Source organism: Palaemon carinicauda, chromosome 2 (assembly GCF_036898095.1).
Source record: "Palaemon carinicauda isolate YSFRI2023 chromosome 2, ASM3689809v2, whole genome shotgun sequence".
NCBI classification, from domain to species: domain Eukaryota; kingdom Metazoa; phylum Arthropoda; class Malacostraca; order Decapoda; family Palaemonidae; genus Palaemon; species Palaemon carinicauda.
In genome coordinates this window covers 127,367,920-127,382,919 of record NC_090726.1, presented here as the reverse complement: position 1 = coordinate 127,382,919, position 15,000 = coordinate 127,367,920, and positions in this window count along the sequence as shown.

The window sequence follows — 15,000 nt, the reverse complement described above, 5'->3', positions numbered from 1 at the left end:
ATAAAATTAAAACATAAAAAAAAAGAAGAACAAAAAGCGTTGTTAGTCAGTGGAAATTCACATTACAATTCTATCATACGAATGTAGAAAACAGCAAAATGTATAAAAAAAGAAACATGGCGAAATAAATTTAATTCATAAAATTATTCCCAATTCAAGAGAAAAGAATGTTACAACCAACGAGAACTTCATTCCACACAGTCAATAGAATAGCCAAGTTATAGTTGATTGATCAACCCAATTCATAAAGATTCTGGCTCTGATCAATTTATTGGTGTTAATAAAATTATCTTCAACTGTTATAATAAACATTTTAACAGCTTGGGTAAGGTTTCCAAATTGAATTGTTTTTATGGAAAAACAATATTATTTGTTAATAATAAAAAGAAAAAAAAATAGAAACCGCAGCCCCGCACTTAAGTCCAATATCATTCGTATGCGAGCTTTTCCTTTGTAAATCAACCAGAGTACTACTTCATTTCAATATTTGACGCTATTCTCTTTTTCCTCTATATTTTAGGGTTGTTGTGGCCTGACTGGTAACGTCTCTGCCTGGTGATTGCCAGTCGGGGATTCGCATCCCGCTCAGTCTCGATAGTGCCATTAGTGTTTGCAACCTTACCATCCTTGTGAGCTAAGGTTGGGGGTTTGCGGGACCCTATAGGTCTATCTGCTGAGTCATCAGCAGTCATTGCCTGGCCCTCCTTAGTCCTAGCTTGGATGGAGAGGGGGCTTGGGCGTCTGATCATATGGCTATATGGTCAGTCTCTATGGCATTGTCCTGCTTGATAGGGCAATGTCACTGTCCCTTGCCTCTGCCATTCATGAGCGGCCTTTAAACCTTTAAAATAGCGGGATTTTGTAAAAATTGCAATTCTCATACACAGAATCTTCACAGGCTGAATATCCCCAAACTTCCAGAAGTTTTCAGAATTTTGAAGTTTCCTCGCAGTTAGGATACGGTACCTGTAAACTCTATTCTTTGATAGGACATAATACTTTAGAATAATTCTTAAGAAAATAATTTCCTTGAAAAACCCAATTCATGGGGTTGCGGCCCATTGGTGACGTCTCTACCTGCTAATCGCCAGACTGAGGTGTGAGTCCCGCTCAAACTCGTTAGTTTCTTTAGCATCTGCAACCTCACCAAACTTGTGAGCTAAGGATGGGAGGTATGGGGGAGCCTTAGGTCTATTCTGAATCAGCAGCAGCCATTGCCTGACCCTCCCTGGTCGAGCTTGGGCGCTGATCGTATGTATATACGGTTAGTCTCTATTGCATTGTCCTGCTTGCCTCTACCATTCATGAACTGCCTTTAAACCTTTAAAACTTTTAAATGTTAAATAAACGATCCTTCTGAAGCTGTCAAACGCAAGGACCGTTATGCTCCTGATTGATTGATTGATTTGAGGTTTTCTGGCATCCTGACACCTAAGGTCATTGACGCCAATTATGCTCCTGAACTTCTCCTAATTGGCGTAAAGACAAGACTAACTTGTTAACGATTAGATAGGTTCCACGAAATAACTTTACCCTCAAAGGGCAGAAGACAAACCAGGTAATGTAAGTTTGAAAGGTTCGAAATATTTCTAATTATTATTATTGTCATCATCATCATTATTATTATTATTATTATTATTATTATTATTATTATTATTATTATTATTATCTAAGCTACAACCCTAGTTGGAAAAGCAGGATGCTATAAGCCCAGAGGCTCCAACTGGGAAAATAGCCCAGTGATGAAAGGAAAGAAGGAAAATAGAATATTTTAAGAAGAGTAACATTAAAATAAATATCTCCTATATAAACTATAAAAAACTTTAACTTAACGAGAAGAAGAAAAATAAGATAAATAGTGTGCTCAAGTGTACCCTCAAGCAAGAGAACTCTAACCCAAGACAGTGTAAGACAATGGTACAGAGGCTATGGCACTAATCAAGACTAGAGAAAAATGGTTTGATTTTGGAGTGTTCCCTCTCCTAGAAGAGCCGCTTACCATAGCTAAAGAGGCGCTCTACAGTATTAAGTCAAAACAAGCCAATATTCACTTATTTTACCCTAATGTTGACTGAAAATAGTCCTGATTCAGTTAACAGTAATTGATAGACTATGTAAGGACAATGTTAAGTAAAGCTTACTATAATTAATGAGTACCTAAACAGATACATCAAATACTGCTGTGCAAAACATGTCTTGGGTTAAAATTCACTTGCTTGAGGGTACACTCGGTCACACTATTCTATCCTGTTTCTCTTCCTCTTGTTTTGTTAAAGTTTTTATAGTTTACATAGGAGATATTTATTTTAATCTTATTGTTCTTAAAGTATTTTATTTTTCCTTGTTTCCTTCCCTCGCTGGGCTATTTTCCCTATAATGGCCCCTAGATTATAGCATCCTTCTTTTCTAACTAGGTTGTATCTTAATAATAATAATAATAATAATAATAATAATAATAATAATAATAATAATAATGACTAAAACAAAGTAAAGTAGCATTTTTATAAAAACATTATTGATTCCAGTACTTCATTCTTTCCAGGAATTTTCTCCTACAAAGGCAACAGCCTATATTAGGCCTAAGAAAACTCGTAAAATAAGGATTTGGGAAAGATATGACCCTGCCACACGGGTCACTTTGACCATTTCTCTGCCCTTGCATGGACGTGATTGAAATTTTTAATAAATTATGTCTATGGACATAATGGTCTTATATATCCCTAATATATGGTCTTATGGTCTTATCCCTAATGCCATAGTTTTAGAAAATTTAAGACCATATTTCGTGAAAATTAATACCATAGCCCTCCTATTCTTGAGAATCAAGTTTTTAAATATTTATTCATACTAATTTATAATTTAAAACACTGAACTCATATCCACTTTTATTACCAGTCGTTTGTAAAAACTTAAATTCACTCTCCATAAGCTAGATTACTTCTAAATTACCGCCCACTGAGAAGTGGTTCTTCCTTCTAAATTACATCAGAGAGAGAGAGGAGAGAGAGAGAGAGAGAGAGAGAGAGAGAGAGAGAGAGAGATCTAGTTACAGATATTAAAGGAATTCTGGTTTAAAGTAGATGTCTATCATTACTTGGATAGGTGTGACAGATCGTGCATGCCCCGATAATAAGCTGAATATATATATATATATATATATATATATAATATATATATATATATATCATTTATATATATATATATATATATATATATATATACTATATATATATATATATATATATATATATATATATACATATATATATAATATATATATATATATATATATATATATATATATATATATATATATATATATATATATATATCGGTTTAGATACAATAAAATAACCAATAATTCCAAAATTGTTATTATTATTATTATTATTATTATTATTATTATTATTATTACATGCTAAGCTACAACCCTAGTTGGAAAAGCAGGATGCTATAAGCCCAAGGGCTCCAACAAGGAAAATAGTCGAGTGAGGAAATGAATTAAGAAAAAACTACAGGAGAAGTTTAAGAACTAATAATGACATTAAAATAAATCTTTCATATATAAACTATAGAAAACTTGAAAATAACAAGAGGATAAAATGAGTAGAATAACTGCTTTGTTTTCTTGACCTCTATAATGAATAAACAACGCTAAACAGCATGTTGGCATACATATTTTGATCCTCAAAATTAAGAGCTCTATCTAAGTATGGTCCTCCCATTATTTCAAATTTAAAATGATACAGAGTTAGTTAAGTTTCCTTGAATTCATAACTTTCCAGTACAATTAAGTTTTGTGTCAGTTCTGAAATTGTTCTAGAAATTGAAAACGTTAAGCTAATGACTTGCAAAGTCATTTGATAAAGAACTGAAGTTACCATAAACAGCAACGATTGTCATGGTACATATATTATTGTTACACGTATAAAATATTTTGAGTTCGATATCTTATTCCATATCATTATTATTACTAGCCAAGCTGCAATCCTAGTTGGAAAAGCAGGATGCTTTATACACAAGGATTACAACAAGTAGAAAACAGCCCAGCGAGGAAAGGAAATAAGGTCGGAAATAAGGTCGGAAATTATATATGAGAAGTAATGAATAAAAAAATATAAAATATGATAAGATCAGCAACAACTTTAAAATAGATCTGTCATACATAAACCACGAAGAGAGACTCATGGCAGTGACATTGCCCTAGCAAGCAGGACAATGCCCTAGAGACTGACCATATAAACATATGATCAGCGGCCAAACCCATTCACCACCGAAGCTAGGACCAAAGAGGGCCAGGCAATGGCTGTTGATGACTCAGCAGATAGACCTATAGGATCCCCCAAACCTCCCAAACCTTAGCTCACAAGGATGGTGAGATTGCAGCTACCAAAAAAACTAACGAGTTTGAGCAAGACTTGAACCCCAGACCGTCGTTCACCAGTCAGGGACGTTACCACATCTGCCACCACAACCGTAAGTGAAATGATGGGAAAGATTGTAAATGCAAGAATTGTGTTAAAACTAACTGCGTACCGAAAACTACATACAGGATGGAACACTCTTGGAAGGTCTGATGGCAAAGGATGGTTAGAATTATGAAAAAAATATCATGCAACACATGAAAAACTAACTGATATAAATGCAATTGAAAGCACTGCTTATTGTTATGGTGGCCTGATGGTAGCGTCCTTGCCTGGTGATTGCCAGACTGGGATTCGAGTCCCGCTCAAACTCTTTAGTTTCTTTAGTCGCTGCAACCTCACCATCCTTGTGAGCTAAGGGTGGGGTTTTTGGGGAGCCTATAGGTCTATATGCTGAGTCATTAGCAGCTACTGCCTGGTCCTCCTTGATCCTAGCTTGGGTGTAGACGGGGCTTGGGCGCTGATCATATGTAATACGGTCAGTCTCTAGGGAATTGTCATGCTTGATAGGGCAATATCACTGTCCCTTGCCTCTGTCATTCATGAGCGGCCTTTAAACATTTAAACCTACGGTGTCTCCCGTAAAACTAAAACTTTCAAGATCCAAGTGGAGTACTAAATGCCTTATACTTTGAAATAAATTGAAAAGCATGTTCAAAATGCCTTATACTTTAAAATAAATCTAAATACATGTTCAAAATGTCTTATACTTTAAAATAAATCTAAATACATGTTCAAAATGTCTTATACTTTAAAATAAATTAATATGCATGTTCAAAATGCCTTATACTTCGAAATGAATCTAAATACATATTGAAAATGCCTTATACTTTGAAATAAAACTAGATGCATGTTCAAAATGCCTTATACTTTGAAATAAATCTAAATACATGTTGAAAATGTCTTACACTTTAAAATAAATTTAAAGGCATGTTCAAAATGCCTTATACTTTGAAATAAATCTAAATACATGTTGAAAATGTCTTACACTTTAAAATAAATTTAAAGGCATGTTCAAAATGCCTTATACTTTGAAATGATTCTAAATACATGTTGAAAATGCATTATACTTTGAAATAAATCTAGATGCATGTTCAAAATGCCTTATACTTTCAAATGCTTCTAAATGCATGTTCAAAATCTGCGACAGGACCAAGCTCGAAAATATCTGATATTCCTCCGCGTTGGCAAGAGACAAACATAATCCAAACTATTGTTCAGAGATATTGAGGTTAAAATTTGAGAGCTAAAGCTCGTCTGTTTCAGAGAACTTGCTTGTTCGATAAGACTAAGATAGAGAGAGAGAGAGAGAGAGAGAGAGAGAGAGAGAGAGAGAGAGAGAGAGAGAGAGAGAGAGAGAGTTCAATTTTATTCCCAATAATCTTTCATATGCACTAATTTCTTTATAGAAATTTATTAAAGGATTTAGCAATAAACTGTCTACATTCAAGAAATGGAATCTATGCACAGAGAGAGAGAGAGAGAGAGAGAGAGAGAGAGAGAGAGAGAGAGAGAGAGAGAGAGAGAGAGAGAGAGGGGGTTAACTTTATCCCTAATAATTTTCCCTATGCACTAATTTCTTTATAGAAATTTATTAAAGGATTTAGCAATAAAATGTCTACATGCAATCTATGCAGAGAGAGAGAGAGAGAGAGAGAGAGAGAGAGAGAGAGAGAGAGAGAGAGAGAGAGAGAGAGAGAGAGAGAGTTCAAATTTATCCCCCAAAAATTTTCATATGAACTAATTTCTTTACAGAAATTTATTAAAGGATTTAGCAATAAACTGTCTACATTCGAGAAATGGAATCTTTGCAGAGAGAGAGAGAGAGAGAGAGAGAGAGAGAGAGAGAGAGAGAGGAGAGAGAGAGAGAGAGAGAGAGAGAGAGGGTTAACTCTATCCCAATAATTTTTCCTATGCACTAATTTCTTTACAGAAATTTATTAAAGGATTTAGCAATAAAATGTCTATATGCAATCTATGCAGAGAGAGAGAGAGAGAGAGAGAGAGAGAGAGAGAGAGAGAGAGAGAGAGAGAGAGAGAGAGAGGGTCAACTTTATCCCTACTAATTTTTCATATGCACTAATTTCTTTATAGAAATTTATTAAGGGATTTAGCAACCAAATGTCTGCATTCAAAAAGTGGAATCTATGCAGAGAGTAACACGATCTGCATAATGCAATGAGAGAGAGAGAGAGAGAGAGAGAGAGAGAGAGAGAGAGAGAGAGAGAGAGAGAGAGAGAGAGAGAGCTCTAATGATCCTTCTCACAGAACCATAAAACTGTGAACAAACAAACTTTCTTTCAATCAAGATTATACCCAATTTTCGTATATCATACAAACCAGTTTCTAAGGTGGGCGATTGAAACCAAACGCGACTCCAGCATCTGTGACATGCACAGGGTCAAAGTAGAAAAGAAAAGCAAGAAAATGTTCCACAGAGACTTAAAGGTTAAACAAACATGGATTCCTCTTGGTTTAGACACATATCCAGGCCTTTTGACATATTCAGAATGCCTGTCGAAGTTAGCAAGCCTTAAAGCTGTATTGGCAAGACCCTCTCTCCTCGTCTTGCACATTGAATTTCTTTTGCAAGTTTCTGACGCGCTCTATGAAAGAAAAAGAAGGAGAAATACCTCGCTTCGAAATAGAGCACCTTATCACATCCTTACTTCGCGGAGAGTAATCAAACGGATAGTGTAGGGAAAAAAGACAGAGGTGGTGGGCGGGGCTAAACAAAGGAACTCGCGGCGCAGTACTGGTGTGGCCAGGTGCACTTCCTCAGAACGAGGTGTAACAGGAGTTCCTGTGTCCAACTGTACATGGTATTCACGAATATTGTGCCCAGCTTCATCCGGCACTTCAAATGGGATTAATTATCACAAAATGAATAAATTTAATTAATTTATTAATTGTATAGAATTAAATAGTTTGTAGTAAAAATTAACTCGATTATAACTACTACCTAATAAATAATCAATTTACAAAAATAAGTCTTATGTCCAATTACTTATATATATGTATATATATATATATATATACACACAAATGTATATATATACATATATATATATATATATATATATATATATATATATATATATATATGTGTGTATGTAAATAATTATTTACAAGGAGGTTAGACACAGTTGAGAGAGAGAGAGAGAGAGAGAGAGAGAGAGAGAGAGAGAGAGAGAGAGAGAGAGTGAGAGAGAGAGAGAGAGAGAGAGAGAGAGAGAGGGGGGGATCAACACTAACGAATTTAATTATTAATAGAAACTTTCTTGTATTAATATCGACCTTCGTAAGGAAATCATCTTTAAACAAACGGACTTTAATCTTACTGAAAATATCAACGTTTATATAATTCCATTTCGAGTTTATTTCAAATTTGATTTTAAAACCAAATAATCTTAATAAATATTCAAATAAAAATAAAGCTTTATGAGAAGATGCATGTACCCGTGTTTATATAAAAATATTTATTGATATTTACTTGAAGTAAGCTATAATGTTCTGTTTATAACAAACCGTTAAGATTAAACAAGAAGAAAATCTTCAAAGACAAATGATATAATTATAATCATCATTATTATGAGAAAAATAAATAAACAAAACACACGAACTGTAGAAACTAAGTGGATCTATCAAAAAAAAAAAAAAAAAAAAAAAAAAAAAAAAAAAAAAAAAAAACACACCTTTGAACTTCTAAGGTTCCAGCGATTCAGGTACAAAACAATATCGACAACAACAGCAACAACAATAACAACAACAATAACAATAATAATCATAACAATAATAATATTAATGATAATAATAATAATAATAATAATAATAATAATAATAATAATATTGAAAAGAATCATGAATCGCAAATAAATCACCAATTGCCCCCAGAAGATTAAAATATTTCTGGTTGAATATCACCAGTAATAATTCAGTATTATAGCATGTTAATATTAGCCCCATTTACTGATTGAACGATGCACTTTTTCGATACGAAACTTTTGTTGATAACAGTAAATTTCTACGTTGCTAACATCATTTTTGCACGCTAGTGCAAGAATCACTTAAGGCTGCTGAGTTGTAAAGTAAGTTACTTTGAAAATTTCATAATGATATGTATAAAGTAATACAAATATTGACGTACAGTGTATGTGAAATTCGACATCACAGACTGCAACATAATAGGCAAAAGTCTTCAATTTAAATTGATGGTCTGAGTACTCAGTAAACTTCTTAATGATGTGTATAAAGTAATACATATATTTACATATAGTCTACTGATGTCTAAATGCCACTATCACAGACCGCAACATATCAGGCAAAAGTCATTAATGGTTCGAATAAAATCACTTCTTAAAAAAACTAAAACCAAAAACAACTTCCTCTTCATTATCCTCTTCCTCTTCCTCTTCTTCCTCCTTTTGCTTCTGTTCCTCAATTTCCTCTTTCTCCCATTACTCTTCTTCCTCCTCTTCATTTTCTCCTCCTCATTTTCCTCTTTCTCCTCCTGCTCCTCTTCCTCTTCTTCCTCATTTTGCTCCTCCTCTTCCTCTTCTTCTCCTCCTCATTTTCTCTTCCACTTCTTCCTCATATTCCTCTTCTCTCTTCTATCTCCTCCTGCTCCTCTTCCTCTTCTTCCCCATTTTCCTCCTCCTCCTCCTCCTCTACCTTCAATACCTGACGGTCGCACTCAAACACAGGCACCTCCACGTCGACACACCCTGACCGGGCCACTCACTACTCATTCCAGTCCGCCAGTGGCATGAGCAGAACTAAAACATAGTAACCCACTGACATATAAAGTGGACGGATTCAGGTGCTCCCGCGCAAAAGCAATATTCCAGATCACGTGTGCGTCATTCTTCTTATCTTCCTCTTTATGAAGTTTGTGTTATCGGTAGGATATGAATGATAGAAGGCTTACACACATACAAACAAACACACAATGCAGCGAAGCAGTCACCCAACGCGCACAGAAGTCAAGGTAACACTGGCGAAATTCGAACAACTGGCTTCCATGACCCACCTGTAGGTCTTGAAGGTGTACGAACAGTATGACAGAGAGAGAGAGAGAGAGAGAGAGAGAGAGAGAGAGAGAGAGAGAGAGAGAGAGAGAGAGGTCTTGAAAGTGTAGGAACAGTATGACATATATATATATATATATATATATACATATACATACATATATATACATATATATATATATATATATATATATATATATATATATATATATATAGAGAGAGAGAGAGAGAGAGAGAGAGAGAGAGAGAGAGACCAGTAGGTCTTGAAGGTGTACGAACAGTATGACACAGGCGAGAGAGAGAGAGAGAGAGAGAGAGAGAGAGAGAGAGAGAGAGAGAGAGAGAGAGAGAGAGAGAGAGTTTACTGACACGCAAGGTATATTAAGTTTTTATTGATCTATTTCTTTTTTAAACCGCACGAAAAGAGAGTAAAAAATAACGGGGTAAATTTCTTTAACCTATAGAAGTCTGTTGTATTTTTGCACAGCGATGTCAAATGGCAACTTTTTAAAACATTATATTTACTTTAAGGTTCAATTCGTAATTGAAGTTGATAGCCCAACAGCGCTCGGGTAAATCCCTAGACAGGAACAGCGTTCAAGAAGAATTTTTTTTTTTATAATAATTAGTTTTTTCGAATACTGTCATAAATTGAAATTATGAATAAAATAAAAATTAATTAGTATTAAAAACTGCTTTCATATGTATCCTGTACAATGCTGCCATCAAAAAATATTTATAAAAGCTTTAAAAGAAAATTCTTATAACAATTAGTTTTTGGATTACTGTCATAAATTGAAATTATAAATAAAATAAAAATTAATTAGTAATAGAAACTGCTTTCATATAATTCCTTTACAATGCTGCCATCAAATAATATTTAAAAAAGCATTAAAAGAAAATTCTTAAAAAATATGGTTTTTGGAATACAGTCAAGAATTGAAATTATGAATAAAATAAAAATTAATTAGCATTAAAAACGGCTTTCATATAATTCCTTTACAATACTGTCATGCAAATAGTATTTACAAAAGCATAAAAAAATTCTTATAAAAATAGTTTTTGGAATACTGTCAAGAATCGAAATTATGAATAAAATAAAAACTAGATAATGATAAAAACTGCCTTCACATAAGTCCATTACAATGCTGTCGTGCAAATAGCATTTGCAAAAGCATTACAAGAAAATTCTTATAACTATTGTTTTTGGAATACAGTCAAAAAGTAAAATTACGATTAAAATAAAAAAAACTAGATCACGATAAAAACTGCTCTCATACAGTATATTTCCTTTACAAAGCTGCCATCAAATTATATTTACAAAAGCATTAAATCAAACATTTTTATAACAATTAGTTTTTGGAATACTGTCATAAATTGAAATTACGAATGAAATTAAAAAATATAATTAATAAAACCTGCTTTTACACATTTACTGTACAATTGTGCAGTGCAAACAGTATTTACAAAAATCATTAAAAGAAAATTCTTATAACAATTAGTTTTTGGAATATTGTCATAAATTGAAATTACGATTAAAATAAAAACTAAATAACAAAATCACCTTTCAGATATTTCCTGTATAATGCTGCTATACACAAAAAAAAAAATACAAAAACATTAAGAAATTCTCTTGACAATTCTCAGAGGTTAACAAGTACGTATTTGATTTACAAGTGCGCAATGGATCAGAAGAACATCAGAATTCGTTAGTAGTGTCGCTTATGAGTGTTCATGCTTCCACATTGTTAGAATATGTAGAAGGCAACGCTTTTTTTACATGTACAAATCACGTACGCGTGCGCACACACAAACGCACATACACAGCAGAGGAAGGTAACAGATTGAGAAGTCAGTTTACGAAGCAGAGGCAATAAATAGTCAATAGATGATATTAAAGAGAAATATACGTAACAGTAATATTATTATTATTATTATCATTAATTGCAAAGCTACAACCCTAGTTAAAAAGGTAGAATGCTATAAACCCAGGGACTCCAACAGGGAAAATAGCCCATTAAGGAAAGGAAACAAGGAAAAATTAAATATTTTAAGAACAGTAATATTAGAATAAAAATCTCCTATATAAACTATAAAAACTTAACAAAACAATAGGAAGAGAAATGTGATAGAATACTGTGCCCAAGTCTACCCTCAAGCAAGACAACTCAAACCCAAGGCAGTGGAAACCCATGGTACAGAGGCTATGGCACTACTCAAGGCTAGAGAACTTGGAGTGTCCATTTTCACATGATAAATGAACTAGTCTACATCCATTCAAAGGACAAAGGTAAGTTATAAAAAAATAGCAATAAGAGGATTTTCATTTTACATTTCCTGATGGTTAATCATGTTAAACTAGTGTACGCGACCCGTCAAAAATGACGGCTAGGTATTTAGATAGATATGCACACACACAGATATTCAATCCTTCCCACCCCTTCCCCCTTCCTAACTACAACCCACTGGTTGGGCGTGACAGAAAAGATAAAAGATGTAATATATATATATATATATATATATATATAAAATAAAGAGCAAGTGTCCGGCTATATATATATATATATATATATATATATATATATATATATATATATATATATATATATATATTATATATATATATATATATATATATATATATATATATATATATATACATATATATATGACCAGTTTCTAGGGCAATGTCACTTGCCTCTGCCATTCATGAGCGGCCTTTAAACCTTTAAACTATTTCCAGTTGATATGTGATACATAAAAGATAACGATTGGACACGACAGACATCTTTATATCTACTGACGTGTTATTTGAATGAGCGTGAGGCGCCAACTCGAAATAGCATTGATGAACCCGAATTGATCAAATTTTTCTTGTGGGGTGGGAAAGAACTTCCTGTTATTTAATAAAATAAACTTCCTGTTATTTAATATAATGAACTTCCTGTTATTTAGTAAAATAAACTTCCTGTTATTTAATAAAATAAACTTTCTGTTATTTAATATAATGAACTTCCTGTTATTTAATAAAATAAACTTCCTGCTATTTAATAAAATAAACTTTGTTATCTAATATAGTGAACTTCCTCTTATTTAATAAAATAAACTTCCTGTTATTTAATATAATGAACTTCTTGTTATTTAATAAAATAAACTTTCTGTTATCTAATATAATGAAATTCCTGTTATTTGACAAAATAACCTTTCTGTTATTTAATAAAATAAACTTCCTGTTATTTAATATAATGAACCTCTTGTTATTTAATAAAATAAACTTCCTGTTATTTAGTAAAATAAACTCTCTGTTATTTAATATAATGAACTTCCTGTTATTTAATAAAATAAACTTCCTATTATTTCGTCAAATAAACTTCCTGTTATTTAGTAAAATAAACTTTCTGTTATTTAATATAATGAACTTCCTGTTATTTAATAAAATAAACTTCCTGTTATTTAGTAAAATGAACTTCCTGTTATTTAACAAAATAAACTTCCAGTTATCTAATAAAATAAACTTCCTATTATCTAATAAAATAAACTTCCTGTTATCTAAAAAATATACTTCCTGAATTCTAATACAATAGACTTCCAGTTATTTAATAAAATAAACGTCATGTTATTTCATGAAATAAACTTCTTGTTATTTAATAAAATAAACTTCATGTTATTTAATAAAATAAAACGGATTTAAATCTTGTTTTGATAAAGCCAATGGTTTATTATAAAATCTAGATGAAATAGGAAATATAAGCATTAATATCTGGGGAATATTTTTGTAGTTATTGGTTCGTAAAACCTAAATAGACGGAGGAAATACCTTACTGATAGAGAATAGTTTTGTTATAAGGGCGTTCAATCTCCTTACAAATAGTTTAAAATGAAATACAGACAACTGATACATCTTATGCATACATACAACTGCTTGTACGATTTACTAAACTACATAAGAAAAATTTATAGGAAATTCTCAGTATAAATATACTGTTCTCAGCCGTATTCCAGTAACATACAGGTGACCGTAATTTTTAACCTACTTTGTGAATATCTTTTACGGGTTGGTGACCGTAATATCACTCCTTTACGTCAATGGATCCGTTTTTAAAATGGTAAATGCCTGGCAACATTTATTCCCGGATTTTTACCGGTTTCTTTTTTTTCATGCAAATTTTTAACAGTGTAGTTATAAACCTTGTTCTACAATGTTAAACATTTGCATTGAAAAAATTGTAAATGTCTGGCAACATTTATCACAGGATTTTTACAGTTTTAAAAACAGATATATTGCCGTAAAGGAGTGATATTACGGTCATCAACCCGTAAAAGATAATAACAAAGGTAAAATTACGGTCGTCTGTACTTTAATGCAATACGGTTGAGAATCATATATTTTTACGGATATTTTCCAATTAAAGTTACGGTTTTTAAAAACAGTGTATATTGACGAGAGACCATATGAAATTAAACCGAGCAAACGTCGATCCCTGTCAGATACTGCGCTGAAGTTCAATCAATAAATGCATTATTCATAAATTCGTCTTCCTTCTGGGCCCCAAACCTTCATCTTAAGTATATTTGGGGTTTATAGGACCTTTGATAACTGTTGGGGGTTTAGCGTTATAGATTTCTGAATGTGAAAGAAAGCCATGTTTAAAGGGACTTTGGTTTTCTTTCATATCTAAATGACTGAAATTTCTAAATAAAAGAGAGATGAATTTGCAAAGTGTTTTAGAAATTGGTAAACATTCATAATACTACATTGCATGATTTTGCAAAATGTTTTAGGAATAATAAACCCATTACTTAAAAAAAATAAAATGGAGCTAATATTGGCTGTAGATTGTGACGGGCCGAGAGAAGGTTGTGACTCAAAGACAGAATGAAAGTAAATGAGTGAGTTTATTGTAGAACACTCTCCTATATATACAAAATCTCAAAGCAACAAGAATTTTCATGTTAAAAAATCGACACTGTTACAGAGGAGAAAAGTAGACATGATTTTTCAGGTTCTTTTTAGTGCGAGGGGAGAGCGAAGATACAAGCATAATATATACACAAAATGAATTATGTACGATCGTGTGACACACGGTTGGTACAAGATAAAGGGGAAAATACCTATCTTGAAGGAACCCTGCGTAATAGGATACAAATTCAAACATCACAGATTACACACATCACTCGAATCCTCCACAAATAATTTCTTGATTGCATGGAAAAGTTGATCATTTATCTACTTATAAGAATCTATTGATAATTTGCTCTTTATACAAAATCATATATCGGTCAAACAAGACAAAGAGGTATTTTCCAAACATAACTATTCACCCAAAACAATAGAGAATTTAGAGAATAGTTAAAAACTGAATGAAAGGATTCATAATCAATACATTTGGTTCTTATTATCCAACCCTTAACCAACCCTTTCTTCTCCTTCACTCGGCATTTAAAGGTTTAAAGGTCGTTCATGAATGGCAAAGACAAGGGACAGTGACATTGCCCTATCAAGCAGGACAATGACCTGCAGACTTACCATATATACATATGATCAGCGT